We start from the raw sequence: 14,002 nt of genomic DNA on the forward strand, positions 1-14,002 counted from the left end.
TCCGGATGGGCCGAAGTCCCGCCGGCGTGATCGCAGGTCACGTCGGCGTAAATCAAACCATCTATTAATTGGTGTCAAACAGTGCTCATGACACTGGTGGGTGGGGGGGGGGGTGTGGTTAGAGTGGGCTGGGCTCTGGGGGAGTGCCGGGAGGGGGGGTGAGTGCCGGGGACGGGAGGATGACTGCCGGGGAGGGGGACGGGGGACGGGGGTCCGTGCCGGGGAGGGGGGCGTGGTGGTGCGTGCATGGGAGGGGGAACCGGGGGGTCCGTGCCGGGGAGGGGGGGGGGGGGGGGGGGGGGGGGGTCCGTGCTGGGGAGGGGGGGTGGGGTCCGTGCTGGGGAGGGGGATGGGAGGGGGCGGGGTCCGTGCCCCCCGCACAGGCTGTCATGTTTTCCGGTCAGCCAGTGATGTTGGTCGCCGTGGCGGCAGCCGCTAATGTCCATGTTGCCCTGGATGAGGAGGAGGAGGAGGAGCGTGCCAGAGAGGCGGCGCAGGCTGCCGCAGAGGGCAGGCGGCAGCCGAACAGGCTGGAGGGACACCTGACCGACAGGACGAGGAGGACGTCGCGGCCCCACGGCAACGGAGGCACCCGAGGACGCCCCGTGTGTACCGGCCCCGGCTGTCGTACCAGGACCTCATGGACCGGGAATGCAGGAGGAGACTCCGGATGAGCCGGGAAACCGTGGCACACATCTGCTACCTGCTGGCGCACCTGTCACCACGTGGCACTGGCGGGGACACCCTCTCCCCATGTCCATCAAGGTTACGGTGGCCCTGAACTTTTATGCAACGGGGTCATTCCAGGCACCGAGTGGGGATCTGTCCGGCATATCGCAGACATCGGTGCACCGGTGCATCCGGGCAGTGACAGATGCCCTATATGCCATTGCGCACCGCTACATCGGCTTCCCTGCGGACCGGGCCAGCCAAGATGCCCGGGCCGTGGGCTTCTCTGCCGTGGCCTGGTTCCCCATGGTCCAGGGCATGATTGATGGGATGCACGTCGCCGTGCAGCCACCTGCAGATAACAGGGCCATGTTCACCAATAGGAAGGGAACCTATTCGATGAACATTCAGGTGGTCTGCGACCACTGCATGATGATCCTGCATGTCTGCGCCCATTACCCGGGCAGTGTACACGACTCATACGTGTTGTCACGGTCATACATCCCCGGCATGTATGAGGGACGCCATCCCCGGCTGAGGGGCTGGTTGCTGGGTGACAGGGGCTACCCATTGCGATCGTGGCTGATGACGCCTATACGGAGGCCACGCAATGAGGCGGAGAACCGCTACAATGATGCCCATGTAGCGACAAGGGGAGTGATAGAGAGGTGCTTTGGCGTGCTGAAGATGCATTTCAGGTGCCTGGAACTCTCTGGGGGCGCCCTCCAGTATCGGTCAGATAGGGTCGGCCGCATCATTGTAGTGTGCTGCGTCCTGCACAATACAGCCCAGCAGAGGGGCGATGTGCTGCAGGCAGAGGACGCGGAGTGGAGGAGCAGCAGGAAGAGGCGCAGTCCTCCCCAGATGAGGGGGATGGGGGCAATGGTCAGGGCAGACGGGCTAGACATGGGCGGGAGGCTGTCCACCGTTACTGGCTGGGCCAGCGGGCACGGGACAGGCTGATAGACGCCCGCTTCACTGACTAGATGGGCGCGGGAATCGGGTAGTATGGCCACAGACCGCACACCATGGCAACACCCGACCACCCACACCACCCACCCATCCACCCACCCAGCACCCTCACCCCCCCTCCCCAACCCCACCCACCCCACCCGCATGCACACCACCCCCCATTGCCGATCCACCTGCGGCACAACGGCCGGGCTCACACAGTTGACGGTGGACGCGTGTCTATTGCAGGCCATGGAGGATGATGACAACCCGCCCTGCGATGAGCTCCTGGCTCCACATCGTTGGACTACGTCTGATCCATGGCCACAGTACCACCATCCACCCGGACCATCCCTGCATGCGGCTGTGACACTGCAGCTCATGGTCCCGTCCTCTGCCCGGGGGGGATGTTGATAGCGGCCCAGGGGGAAGGGGGCAGACTCACCTGGAGCTGAGGTAAGACCACCCCTCACACACACCCTTGCGCTCAACGTACATGACACCCCCGCACGCTTTGGACAGAGCACAAAGGCAGCTTCTGTAGGTGTAACATTGACTTTAATAACGAAAGGAGTTCATGCACGTGCCCTAGCCCCTAAAACTCATCTGTGCCCTGCACCCGTGCCAACTTACTCAGTGTCTAATTGTTTGGCCTTACGGGCCCTTTGACTACACCTAGGTGGTTCCCCAGACGGTACAGCAGAACTGGAGGTGGACTCCTGTGATTCCTGCCCTCTGACACGGGATTCCTTTGGCGGCCGTTTCCTAGGGTGTCCTGGCCTAGATGGGCCAGGCTGCGGCCCGGGCGACTGGGATGGCGAGCTGCCAGCCTGTCCGGCCCGTTGCCCACCCAATGCACCTGGGACGGAAGGGGGGGAGCCTGAGGTGTTGAGGTGTTCCTGCACCTCCCCTACAATGGGACCCGGAACGGGCCCCAGCACCTCCTCCTCCCTCGGGGTGCCCGATGGCCCCCAGGCCTCTGCATGGGTGGGGGATGCGAACAGGCTGGCCATCCGACGCCCCCCCCAACATCTGGCGCTGCCAGTCCTGGAGGCCCGTGCTGGTATCGACAGGGGTCTGCAGGTTTGCAGCCAGGGAGCTCAGGGGGTTGGCAATCCCTGTCTGTGACTGTGCGACACCGACTCGCACATGGGCAATGGCGCCGATGCCCTCAGCGATGGCCTGCTGAGACTGCGCTATGGCCTGCTGAGACTGGGCCATGGCCTGCAGAGATTGGGCTATGGACTGCTGAGACTGGGCCATGGCCTGCAGAGACTGGGCCATGGCCTTCAGAGACTGTGCCACGGAGTTGAGCCCCTCTGCCATCTGCCGCTGGCGCTGGCTCATGGCCTCCTGTGAGAGGGCAGCCATGTCCTGGGCCACAGATGCCGCCTGCACAGAAAGCCCCAGGCCTCGCAAACCGCTCCCCATGTCTGACACCGTCGCACCCATTGCCTCCACCGCGGACGCCACCCGTGCAGTGTCGGCCTGGGTGGGACGCATGACCAGCACCACTGCCAGCTCCTGGACGCGGGTGGAATCCTCCACCTGCGACTGCAGCCGCCGCAAGCTGGCCGTCACCCTCGTTGTTCGTCTCAGGTTCGGTGGTTGCATCGGACCTATGGGTGGGTGTGGTAACTCCAGGAACCCGGGATCCATCTGGGCGGCTGATGTTCGCTTGGGCTGGGCTGCCCTCCGACCGCCCGGCCCCTCTGCTGCTCCTACCTCCACCTGCTGTACCGGGACGGCTGTGTTGTGCGCACCAGTGAGTGTACCAGACGCCTCATCACTAAAGTGCCCAACCGAGGTGAGCGTCTCTGCGATGGTGGAGGGTGTTGGTGACAGCAGTGACGTTGTGTCATGCGCATTGTCCGACTCTGAGTCCATGGCACTTTGGGGTGGCAGTTCGTCTCCGCCCATCCATTCTGTGTCACTGTCCTGTATTTCAGTTTCCTGGGTAGTGGTGTCCTGGGTAGGGGTGTCCTGGGTTGTGGTTTCGTGGCTCGGCTATGACGGGGGCCTGTGGCTGCCCCTCTCGTCGCTGGGTGGCACACTCCTGCATCGCCGCACCGGCATGAGACGGGGGCGCCGTCTCCCTGTTGCTCCAGGTCTCTCCATCTCCCGTGGTCTCCGAGGGGCATCGTGCGGGCGTCGCATGCCAGAGGGTCCGGGTCTCTCCGTCTCCCGTGGTCTCCGAGGGGCATCGTGCGGGCGTCGTATGCCAGAGGGTCCGGGTCTCTCCGTCTCCCGTGGTCTCCGAGGGACATGGTGCGGGCATCGCATGCCAGAGGGTCCGGGTCTCTCCGTCTCCCGTGGTCTCCGAGGGGCATCCTGCGGGCGGTCTGCATCTGCGGGGATGGGTGCCTCGACGTTTGATCCTGCGATACACAATGAAGCATGCATGGTTAGACACGCAGGCAGTGATCAGGTGATATGGGGGAGGGGGGGATATGGGGACCGGCTGTCGGTGGCTCACTTGCTGGTGGCCCCCCGACCTCTGCATCAGCAACCTCCCGGTCCTCAGGTCCGCCAGCCAGTTCCAGGGCCCTTTCCTCATGTTCGGTCAGTGGCCTCTCATCAGCTGGGCCTCCTCCAGTCCTCACATGCTCCCTGGTGTTGTGTGCGCGCTTCTCCTGTGGGGGGTGGTGGCAGGGGTAAAAGGCAACAGTGTTAGACAGGTATATGAATGCACGCCATCGGTTGCGCGTGTATTGCAGAGGTTAAGGTTAGGGCTGGATTCACTTGGGGAAATTGGGGAAGGGGGATATGGGGGAGGGGGATATGGGGGAGGGGGGATATGGGAGAGGGGGGATATGGGGGATATGGGGAAGGGGGGATATGGGGGATATGGGGAGGGGGGATATGGGGAGGGGGGATATGGGTGAGGGGGGATATGGAGGATATGGGGGAGGGGGGATATGGGGGATATGGATATCGGGCAGGGAGGGGCTCACCCTGGCTGCCCTGACGAGGTCGTTCACCCTCTTGTGGCACTGGGTGCCTGTCCGTGCTGTCAGGGCCACAGCGCTGACGGCCTCTGCCACCTCCCTCCACAGACGCCGGATATGGCGTGGGGCGACTCTGCGGCTGTGTCCGGGATACAGGGCCTCCCTCCTCTGCTCCACTGCGTCCAGGAGCGCCTGAATGTCGCGGGACTGGAACCTCGGGGCTGAGTTGCGGGCGGCCATCCGGTCGGATCTTCTGGTCGGGTGGGGGGAGCAGCGCGGCACGCCGCACGGCGTGAACCACGTGAGCCAGCGCGGATAGCGTCACGTCGCTGCTAGCCCATTCCGGGCCGGAGACTGAGCGCCGTTTGGGGTGGCGTGATGCAGGTGGGATTTGCCCCGTCTTTGGCACTGGCCGGCGGACATCGCGCCGATAACGGAGAATTTCGCCCCTGGTCTCAGCCGTGCGGGAACCCGGCGTGGCGACTGCGGACTGTGTCCAGCGTTGCCACAGTTGGGCTGGAACCGTGTCGCTGGCCAGGGTGGCTTCCGCGAGGGCTGGGGAGACTGGTGGGGGATAGCCAGGGGGTGGCGAGGGGGTGGTCCAGGGGAGCACTATCTGGTAGGTCGGGTCCACACATGGCAGATGCCAGGTTTTATGGTGGCCACGGACACAAGCATTCTCCACCTTTTATTTCGTGGAGGCCGTGAGTTTGACATGGCGTGGCTTCTAGCCCTTCACTGGTCGCAGTATCAGTGAGGGGGCGGCGCTGATTTCTTTCCACATAAGATGACACGGATCCTCCACATTTAGCCTCAGAATTGGAGAATCTGGCCCTATATTCTCCCACTGGTGGAGAATTGCTACTGACGGGAGTACAAATCACAAAACAATTCAATATCCCCGTCATGCAAAGTTATGCATGGCGAAGAATATGAGGGAGTCCCGAGAGAATCCCACTATCGGGCCACCAGTTTGGGCAGGCAGTCCGATAGCCACTGCCATCCCCCCACAAATCATCCCACCCCTGGTGCATCACGAAACAGCTCTGCAGCCTCAGATTTTCTGGGAGCCCCTCCTTGCCCCAAGTACCGGGGTAACCTGATCTGCATCCCCCATCCAGGGACTACCTAAATAGGGAGACCCCCTAAATGGGAGACCCCCACACAGGGACCTCCTAACTAAAGGGACCACCTAACCATAGGAACCCCCCCAGAGCCTCCCAGAAAAGGGTCCCTGTATTGAAGCTACGGAGCAGTGCAGAAAGGGGCAGTGAAATAAACAACTGTTGTAACACTCACCTGGGTATACACCTACTGGTTCATTCTTCTGCTTCATGATGAGCAACTCGTTGTGCTGCAAGCACAATGTTTATCAACATCAGCCGCATCAAAGACATTTAAGTGCTGTCAATTTCCAGCTCAGCATTTCAAAATCATTCAGGCATGAAGCGGCGTGATTGGAATATACTTAGCTTCCAGTCAGAGGTCTCTTTTCTGGAGGGCACTGTGGAGGTCCCTTTAGCTAGGGGGTCCCTGTGGGGGGATCCCCTTAGTTGGGGGGTCTCTTGGGTGTGTCTCTGGAAGGGTCCCTTTAGTTAATGGGTCTCTGGGGGGGGGGGGCTTCAGTTAGGGGTGAATGTGTGGAGTACCTTTGGTTAGGGGGTCTTTGGAGGGGGTCCTTTTGTTCAGGGGTCCTTTTGGGGTCCCTTTGTTTCGGGGTCCCTGTGGGGAGTCCCTTTAGTTAGCAGGTCCCATTATTTAGGGGGTCTATGTGGGGGTCTCTTTTGTTCGGGGGTCTCTGTGGGGGTATCCCTATTTACCTGATCCTGCTGCCAGAGGGGTCTGGAACGGTCGATTTGGCTGCGTGAAACCCGATTTGTGCCGGACATCCAATTCTCCGCCCAATTGTAATCTATGTTGCCGGCGTCATAGGCTGGAGAATCCAGCCCAACATTTTTTTTTAATTATTGAGCTGCTGTTTGTGGCTTTATTGCTACTGCTAATGTTAACATTTTGATTGGAATTATTCGAAGATAACAAAGGTATGGTTATTATCTTTGGGATTAACCTTAGGTTAATACCCAGTTTGTTGTTTGAGGCTAAAAAGGTATTAAAGATGTTATGCTTTCATGCGATTGACAGTAGTTTAGGAATTGGCTGGAAAATGTAATTGTGTTAATCTTATTGTCAGTATTTTCTCCTTCTCCAGAAATAACTGATGCTCTTTTCTGCTAGGGACTAAATTACAGCCCAGGCCTTGGGAGCAGTTTAAGAGATCGCTGCTGTGATTTACATTAACATATTCAGTGAGTGCAGATACTCTCCTCACTGGGTAAAGAAGCAAAAGTGCTAAACAAATGGATATAAATGCCGTGTTTGTAAGCCTAGTGATACTGAGAACAGACAAAATAGGAAAATGATTTGTTTGCTAATGTTTAACCTTTCTTCCTCCCCTAATTAGAGTCATAGAGATTTTATAGCACGGATAGAGGCTCTTCGACCCACCATTTCCTCTCTAAATTAGTTTAAACCCTGCCCAGTAGAATGAACAAACTTCCCTGCTAAGAAATGAAAAAATGAAATAAAAATCGCTTATTGTCACAAGTAGGCTTCAAATGAAGTTATTGTGAAAAGCCCTTTGTCACCACATTCCGGCGCCTGTTCGGGAAACTGGTACGGGAATTGAACCATGCTGCTGGCCTGCCTTGGTCTGCTTTAAAAGCCAGCTCTTTAGCTGGGGCTAAACCAGCCCCATGAAATATTTGTCCCCCTCAATTCGGTGCAACCCATCCCGCTTACAAGGTCCTATCTGCTCTGGAAGCACTCCCAATGATCCAAGTATCCAAAGTCCTCCCCCCTGCATCACCCCTCTAGCCACATATTTATCTGACTAGTCATCCTACTTCTATACTCACTCAACCATGGCACAGGAAGTAATCCCAATATCACATTGGAGTTCCTGCTTTTTAAACTTCTGCCTAACTCCCTAAATTCACGTTGCAGGATCTCATCCCTCCTTCTACCTGTGTCATTTGTACCAACTGTGCTATGACCTCCAGTTGATCACCCTCCCCTTTCAAAATGCCATATAGATGCTCTATGACATCCTTGCCCCTGGCACCAGGGAGGCAACATACCATTCTGGAATTGTGTTCTTTTTAAGAATTAATTTACAGGATGTGGGCGTCTCTGGTTCGGCCAGCATTTATTGCCCATCCTTAGTTGCCCTTCAGAAGGTAGTGGTGAGTTGCTTTCTTGAACCACTGCAGTCCTCGAGGTGTAGGTACACACATTGTGCTGTTAGGAAGGGAGTTCCAGGATGTTGCCTCAGCAACAGTGAAGGAATGGCAATATATTTCTAAGTCAGGGACTTGGACAGGAACCTCCAGGTGGTGGGGTTCCCATGTATCTGCTCCTCTTGTCCTTATAGATGGTAGCAGTTGTGGGTTGGGAAGGTGCTGTCTGAGGAACTTTGGTGAGTTACTGTAGTGCATCTTGTAGATGGTACACATGGCTGCCACTGTTCAGCAGCAGTGGAGGATTTGAATATTCGTGGAAGGGGAAGCATTAAAGCGGGCTGCTTTGTCCTTGATGGTGTCGAGCTTCTTGAGTGCTGTTGGAGCTGCATTTATCTAGGCAAATGGAGAGTATTCTATTACACTCCTCATTTGTGCCTTGTAGATGGTGGACAGGCTTTTGTGGAGTCAGGAGGTGAGTTACTTGCCGTAGGTTTCTTAGCATTTTACCTGCCGTGGTAGCCACAGTATTAATATGGCTATTCCAGTTCAATTTCTGATTAATGGTAACCCCCAGTATGTTGATTGTGGGGGATTCAGTGATGGTAGTGCCATTGAATTAGGGCAGCATGGTAGCATGGTGGTTAGCACAATTGCTTCACAGCTCCAGGGTCCCAGGTTCGATTCCAGGCTTGGGTCACTGTCTGTGCGGAGTCTTCACGTTCTGCCTGTGTGTGCGTGGGTTTCCTCCGCGTGCTCTGGTTTCCTCCCACAGTCCAAAGATGTGCAGGTTAGGTGGATTGGCCATGCTAAATTGCCCTTCGTGTCCAAAATTGCCCTTTGTGTTTGGTGGGGTTACTGGGTTATGGGGATAGGGTGGAGGTGTGGGCTTGGGTAGGGTGCTCTTTCAAAGAGCCGGTGCAGACTCGATGGACCGAATGGCCTCCTTCTGCACTGTAAATTCTGTAAATTCTATGAATGTCAAGGGACGGTGGTTAGATCCTCTCTTGTAGGAGATGGTCATTGCCTGGCACGTGTGTGGCGTGAATGTAACTTTTTACTTGTCAGCCCAAGCTTGGATATTGTCCAGGTCTTTCTGCATTAGGACATGGACTGCTTTATTATCAGAGGAGTTGCGATTGGTGCTGAAGATTGTGCAATCATCCGCAAACATCCCCACTTCTGACCTTATGATGGAAGTGAGGTAGCGCAGCCCAGTGGTTAACACTGCTGTCTTACGGCACCGGGGACCTGGGTTCGATCCCGGCCCCAGGTCACTGTCTGTGTGGAGTTTGTACATTCTCTCCATGTCTGTGTGGGTCTCACCCCACAACCCAAAGATGTGCGGGGTGGGTGAATTGGCCATGCTAAACTGTTCCTTAATTGGAAAAAAAAGAATTGTGTACTCTAAATATATAAGAAAAAAAATGATGGAAGGGAGGTCATTGATGAAGCATCTGAAGATGGTTGGGCCTAGGACACTACCCTGAGGAACTCCTGCAGTGATGTCCTGGAGCTGAGATGATTGACCTCCACCCACCACAACCATCTTCCTTTGTGCCAGGTATGACTCCAACCAGCGGAGAGTTTTCCTGCTAATTCCCATTGACTCCAGTTTAGCTAGGGCTCCTTGATGCCATACTTAATTAAATGCTGCCATGATCTCAAGGGCAGTCACTCCCACCTCACCTCTGGCATTCACCTCTTTTATCCATGTTTGAACAGTAGTGGACTCGCCAACACTAAGGGCATTCAAATGGTCATTGGATAGACACCATGGGCGTCATTCTCCGACCCCCTGCCGGGTCGGAGAATTGCCGGGGGCTGCCGTGAATCCCGCCCCCGCCGGTTGCCGAAGTCTCCGGCACCGGAGATTCGGCGGGGGCGGGAATCGCACCGCGCCAGTTGGCGGGCCCCCCCTCTTGATTCTCCGGCCCGGATGGGCCGAAGTCCCGCTGATAAATTGCCTGTCCCACCGGTGTAAATTAAACCACTTATTTACCGGCGGGACAAGGCGGCGTGGGCGGGCTCCGGGGTCCTGGGGGGGGCACGGGGCGATCTGACCCCGGGGGGTGCCCCCACGGTGGCCTGGCCCACGATCGGGGCCCACCGATCCGCGGGCGGGCCTGTGCCGTGGGGGCACTCTTTCCCTTCCGCCTCCGCCCCGGTCTCCACCATGGCGGATGCGGAAGAGACTCCCTCCAGTGCGCATGCGCGGGAAACTTTCAGCGGCCGCTGACGCTCCCGCGCATGCGCCGCCCCGACATGTCATTTCCGCGCCAGCTGGCGGGGCAACAAAGGCCGTTTCCGCCAGCTGACGGGGCGGAAATTCCTCCGGCGTCGGCCTAGCCCCTCAATGTTGGGGCTCGGCCCCCAAAGATGCAGAGCATTCCGCACCTTTGGGGCGGCGCGATGCCCGTCTGATTGGCGCCGTTTTGGGCGCCAGTCGGCGGACATCGCGCAGTTTCGGGAGAATTTCGCCCCATAGACGATAAGGGAATAGTGTAGATGGGCTTTAGAGTGGTTTCACAGGTCGGCGCAACATCGAGGGCCGAAGGGCCTGTACTGCTTCCCCATTCTCTGGCGCCATTATTCGGGCGCCGATGGAATCGCCGCCACGCTGATAGCCCACCCCCCCTGGCGATTCTCCGGACCCCGATGGGCCGAGTGGCCGACGAGTTTGGCCGAGTCTTGCCGGCATGGATTACTCATCTCCCACATGGCGGGACCTGGAAGATGAGTGTGCGGGGGCCGTCCTGTAGGGGGGGGGGGGGAGGGGGGATCCAACCCCAGGGGGGCGCCCCCACGGTGGCCTGGCCTGCGATCGGGAACTACCGATCGGCGAGTGGGCTGGTTCTGTGGGGGCTTTCATTACTCCGCGCCAGAGATGGGAACCCCTGCGCATGCTCGAAAATACAATGGCCGTTCTGCGCATGCGCGGATTCGCGGGTGCCGTTCCTGTCAGCTGGAGCTACGGGGACAACTCTGGCAGCAACCTAGCCCCTAGAAAGGTGAGAATTCCTCACTTTCGGGGGCCGTTGATGCCGGAGTCGTTGGCGCCGGTTTTCATGCTGGCTTGGGGACATAGCCCCATTTTTAGAGAATCCAGTCCCCTGTCTATAACTATACTCTGATCTCTCTCACTGCCTCTATGCTCTCCTCTCCAGCCTTCTCCAAGAAGTCTTTGAGTCAGTGCTTTACATAGTTCTGTATCTAGCTTCATCTAGTGGTTAATTATGATCTGACATTAACTCTTTGTATTCTGAACATTTCCCATAATTTCACTTAAACTACTCTTCAATTTGTGACAAGATGAATATAAACTCACCCCTTGAAAACTTTGCTAATGGGGTATGACACTGAACTTAAATTTGATGCAATATCAAGCCATGTTCCTTTTTTGGGGGGGCACAGTTTAACAGAAACAATTCTAAGTGTCATTTTGGGCATGATTGGCGGTGTGTATCTCGATGGTGAGACCACGCTATCAATCCTCACAGGTTCCTCAACAGAAATGGAGGATAAGCATGAGAATGTTATCAAGTCCAGAGCTTTATCATAGAAATGATCTGTCCATCAATGTGTGACTTGTTCCACATTTCATAGAATCCCTATTGTGCAGAAGGAGGCCATTCAGCCCATTGAGTCTGCACTGACCCTTGGGAAGAGCACCCTTCCTAGGCCCACATCCCCACCCATCTCCGGACCTCTAACTAACCTTTTGGACACTAACGGGCAATTTATCACGGCCAATCCACCTAACGTGATCACCTTTGGACTGTGGGAGGAAAACAGAGCACCCGGAAGAAACCCAAACAGTCACGGGGACAGAGTGCAAACTCCACACAGACAGTCATCCTAGCCGGAATTGAACCTGGGTCCTTGGTGCTGTGAGTCAGCAGTGCTACCACTGTGCCACCGTGCCGCCCCATATCAGTGCCATTCTCCGTCCAGGAACCGTAGAGGTGCAGGCCTTCCCACACGGCCCAATATCACCGGAACCAAATCCTGGCATCCACATATTCCATCGACGCTCGAGGCGCAGTTGAACATCCTTGACTTCCAGTGTATTTAACCCCTGGTGACATGCCAGTCGCATGCAGCACTCACCGCACCAGCAACAAAAGCATGAGCAATCTGTGAAAGCATTTCTTCAATGGCCCATTTGGAACAATGTTGTGCACCAGGTCCCAGAGCGTCTTCTTTATTCAAACTGGATTGCCTTCTGGACTCACACATCTCTCTGAGCCCGGTGTTCCAGGACCCAGGTATCTTAGAAATAATTGTCCTTCTTTCTGGCTACAGAAAAGTAAAAGCAGCCTCCAGGTATCTGTAGCCACCAGCAGGTGCAAGCATCAAACACAGCCTGTAGCTGCGAAGGGCTCTCACAACTAACATGGCCAATTCCTTACTAGCAATAGCCTGCAGCTGTGAATCTAGAGGCTGCTCACAGTCAAAGGGAGTTAAAGTGATATTCAGCATAGAACCAAGAGCAGAAATCTGTCCTGGAAGTGTTTGGTTGGACAGACAGGCAGCAAGCAGCTGTAGATTCCCCTGTAATGGGTATCCATGATATATAAAGATGGCTTGAAGGTCTCACAGATGAAAAGCCCCTCACACCCATTCCCACCTCCAAGAGATGACTTGTGCGTGGCCCAGGTATATATTTTTTGATTGGCACACACCACCATGCAGTTAAGAAGGAACATTGGTATCAAGTATAAATGGAGTGAGACCGCACTTTACTCCATTAACAACCGGGACTGGAAAAAAATACTTGCCTTTTTCAACTTCAGAATGTCCTAAAGTCCTCCAAACGTGTTCTTAAACCAAAACCTCATCTCTTTGTCGTTAAAATGATAAAGTGCGCATAAAAGAGCCACAAGGATTGCCCTGATTTTTCCTGATGAGAAAATTGAAGAGTAACCTATTAGTTGTTATGCCCAGTAAAGACATATCGGCCAGGATTTTACATGTGTGTTCACCATGGTGCAAACCGAGATGAGGGCGCAAAAATCCCACGAGACCCAGTGACTGAGAATCTTGCCGGTGAGATCTTGTGGTAAGATTGTCCCCGCCCCTCTCCAATGATGTAACAAGTTTCCTGCCCAGATAGGTCGGGTACCACATTTAAATAAATTATGAAAACATTAAATGGCTTCCCCGCATATGTCATCCCCCCAACATTGGAATCTTTGGTGACATTGGTGAGTTTTTCTTTATTTAAAAGCACAAAGTCTTTCGAAAGCTTACTGATTACAGATAGTTGGGAAGGGAGCAGGGTTTTCAGCTGTTCTCGCTCACCATGCCTGGAGCATGGTGATCTTCAAAATTATGAAGCTTTTTGATAAGATAGAATGTCAGACATAGAAAGATACTTACGCTTGTCAGAGACTCCAAACTGCGGCCCATAATGTTAACCAATAAATCAACTTTGATTTCAGGAGAAAGTTCTTTCCCCAAAGGGTTTTAATGAAAATGGAACTCTCTGCCAGAAGAATAGTTGAGGCGATAGACATAGATACATTTTAAGGGGAGGCTAAATTAGAATAGGAGTAAGGAAGGTCATGCTAATTGGATTAGGTGAAGAGGTGTGGGAGGGGAATCATGTGGAACATTATTATCTGTACAGGTTGGTTGGGATAAGTATCCCCTTGTGTGATGTCGATATGTGCACAATTCTTCTGTTTAATATTACATTTCATGAATATACACTAAATAATGTTAATTATTTCATGCCCATCCCCAAAGTAAGAACCAGTTTAGACACCATTTAGCAAATAAAATACTCTCCTTCCAAGCAGTTCCTGCAAGCTTGCTGAAATCAGCAAGAGTGGTTGCCATTGTTTGAGAAATCTGTTAAATTAACATCACTGAGGGAATTTGGGCTGTTTAAGAAATGCATAAAACATATTTCCCCCTCAAAATGTCCATCATTTAAAAGTAGATTTATTTCAGAACAGGGATATTCAAAATGTGTGTCCTCACCGTCAAATACCAGCAGATGACAGGAAATGAATGGTTAATATATTTCTACTAACTGAAAATCGGGAGGTTAGGCGGGTCAGAATGAAACGGCGGTTGTCTGCTCCTTTATTATTCTGCATCTCTCGTTGGAAGTGTGTGTGTGGGCTGGATAGATAAAGCATTCAAAGAACTGCACTTCAAACGCAAAAGGCTTGTGACTCTTGAGATTCC

General features: G+C 54.6%; 1 protein-coding gene across 13 annotated transcripts in view; it reads left to right on the forward strand.

Moving 5' to 3' along the window:
• The window catches only part of chl1b (cell adhesion molecule L1-like b), a 1,336,546-nt gene that overhangs the window by 523,900 nt on the left and 798,644 nt on the right, over positions 1-14,002 (forward strand). The gene's annotated exons all lie outside the window — the stretch shown is intronic.

This window comes from Scyliorhinus torazame, chromosome 13 (assembly GCF_047496885.1).
Source record: "Scyliorhinus torazame isolate Kashiwa2021f chromosome 13, sScyTor2.1, whole genome shotgun sequence".
NCBI classification, from domain to species: Eukaryota; Metazoa; Chordata; class Chondrichthyes; order Carcharhiniformes; family Scyliorhinidae; genus Scyliorhinus; species Scyliorhinus torazame.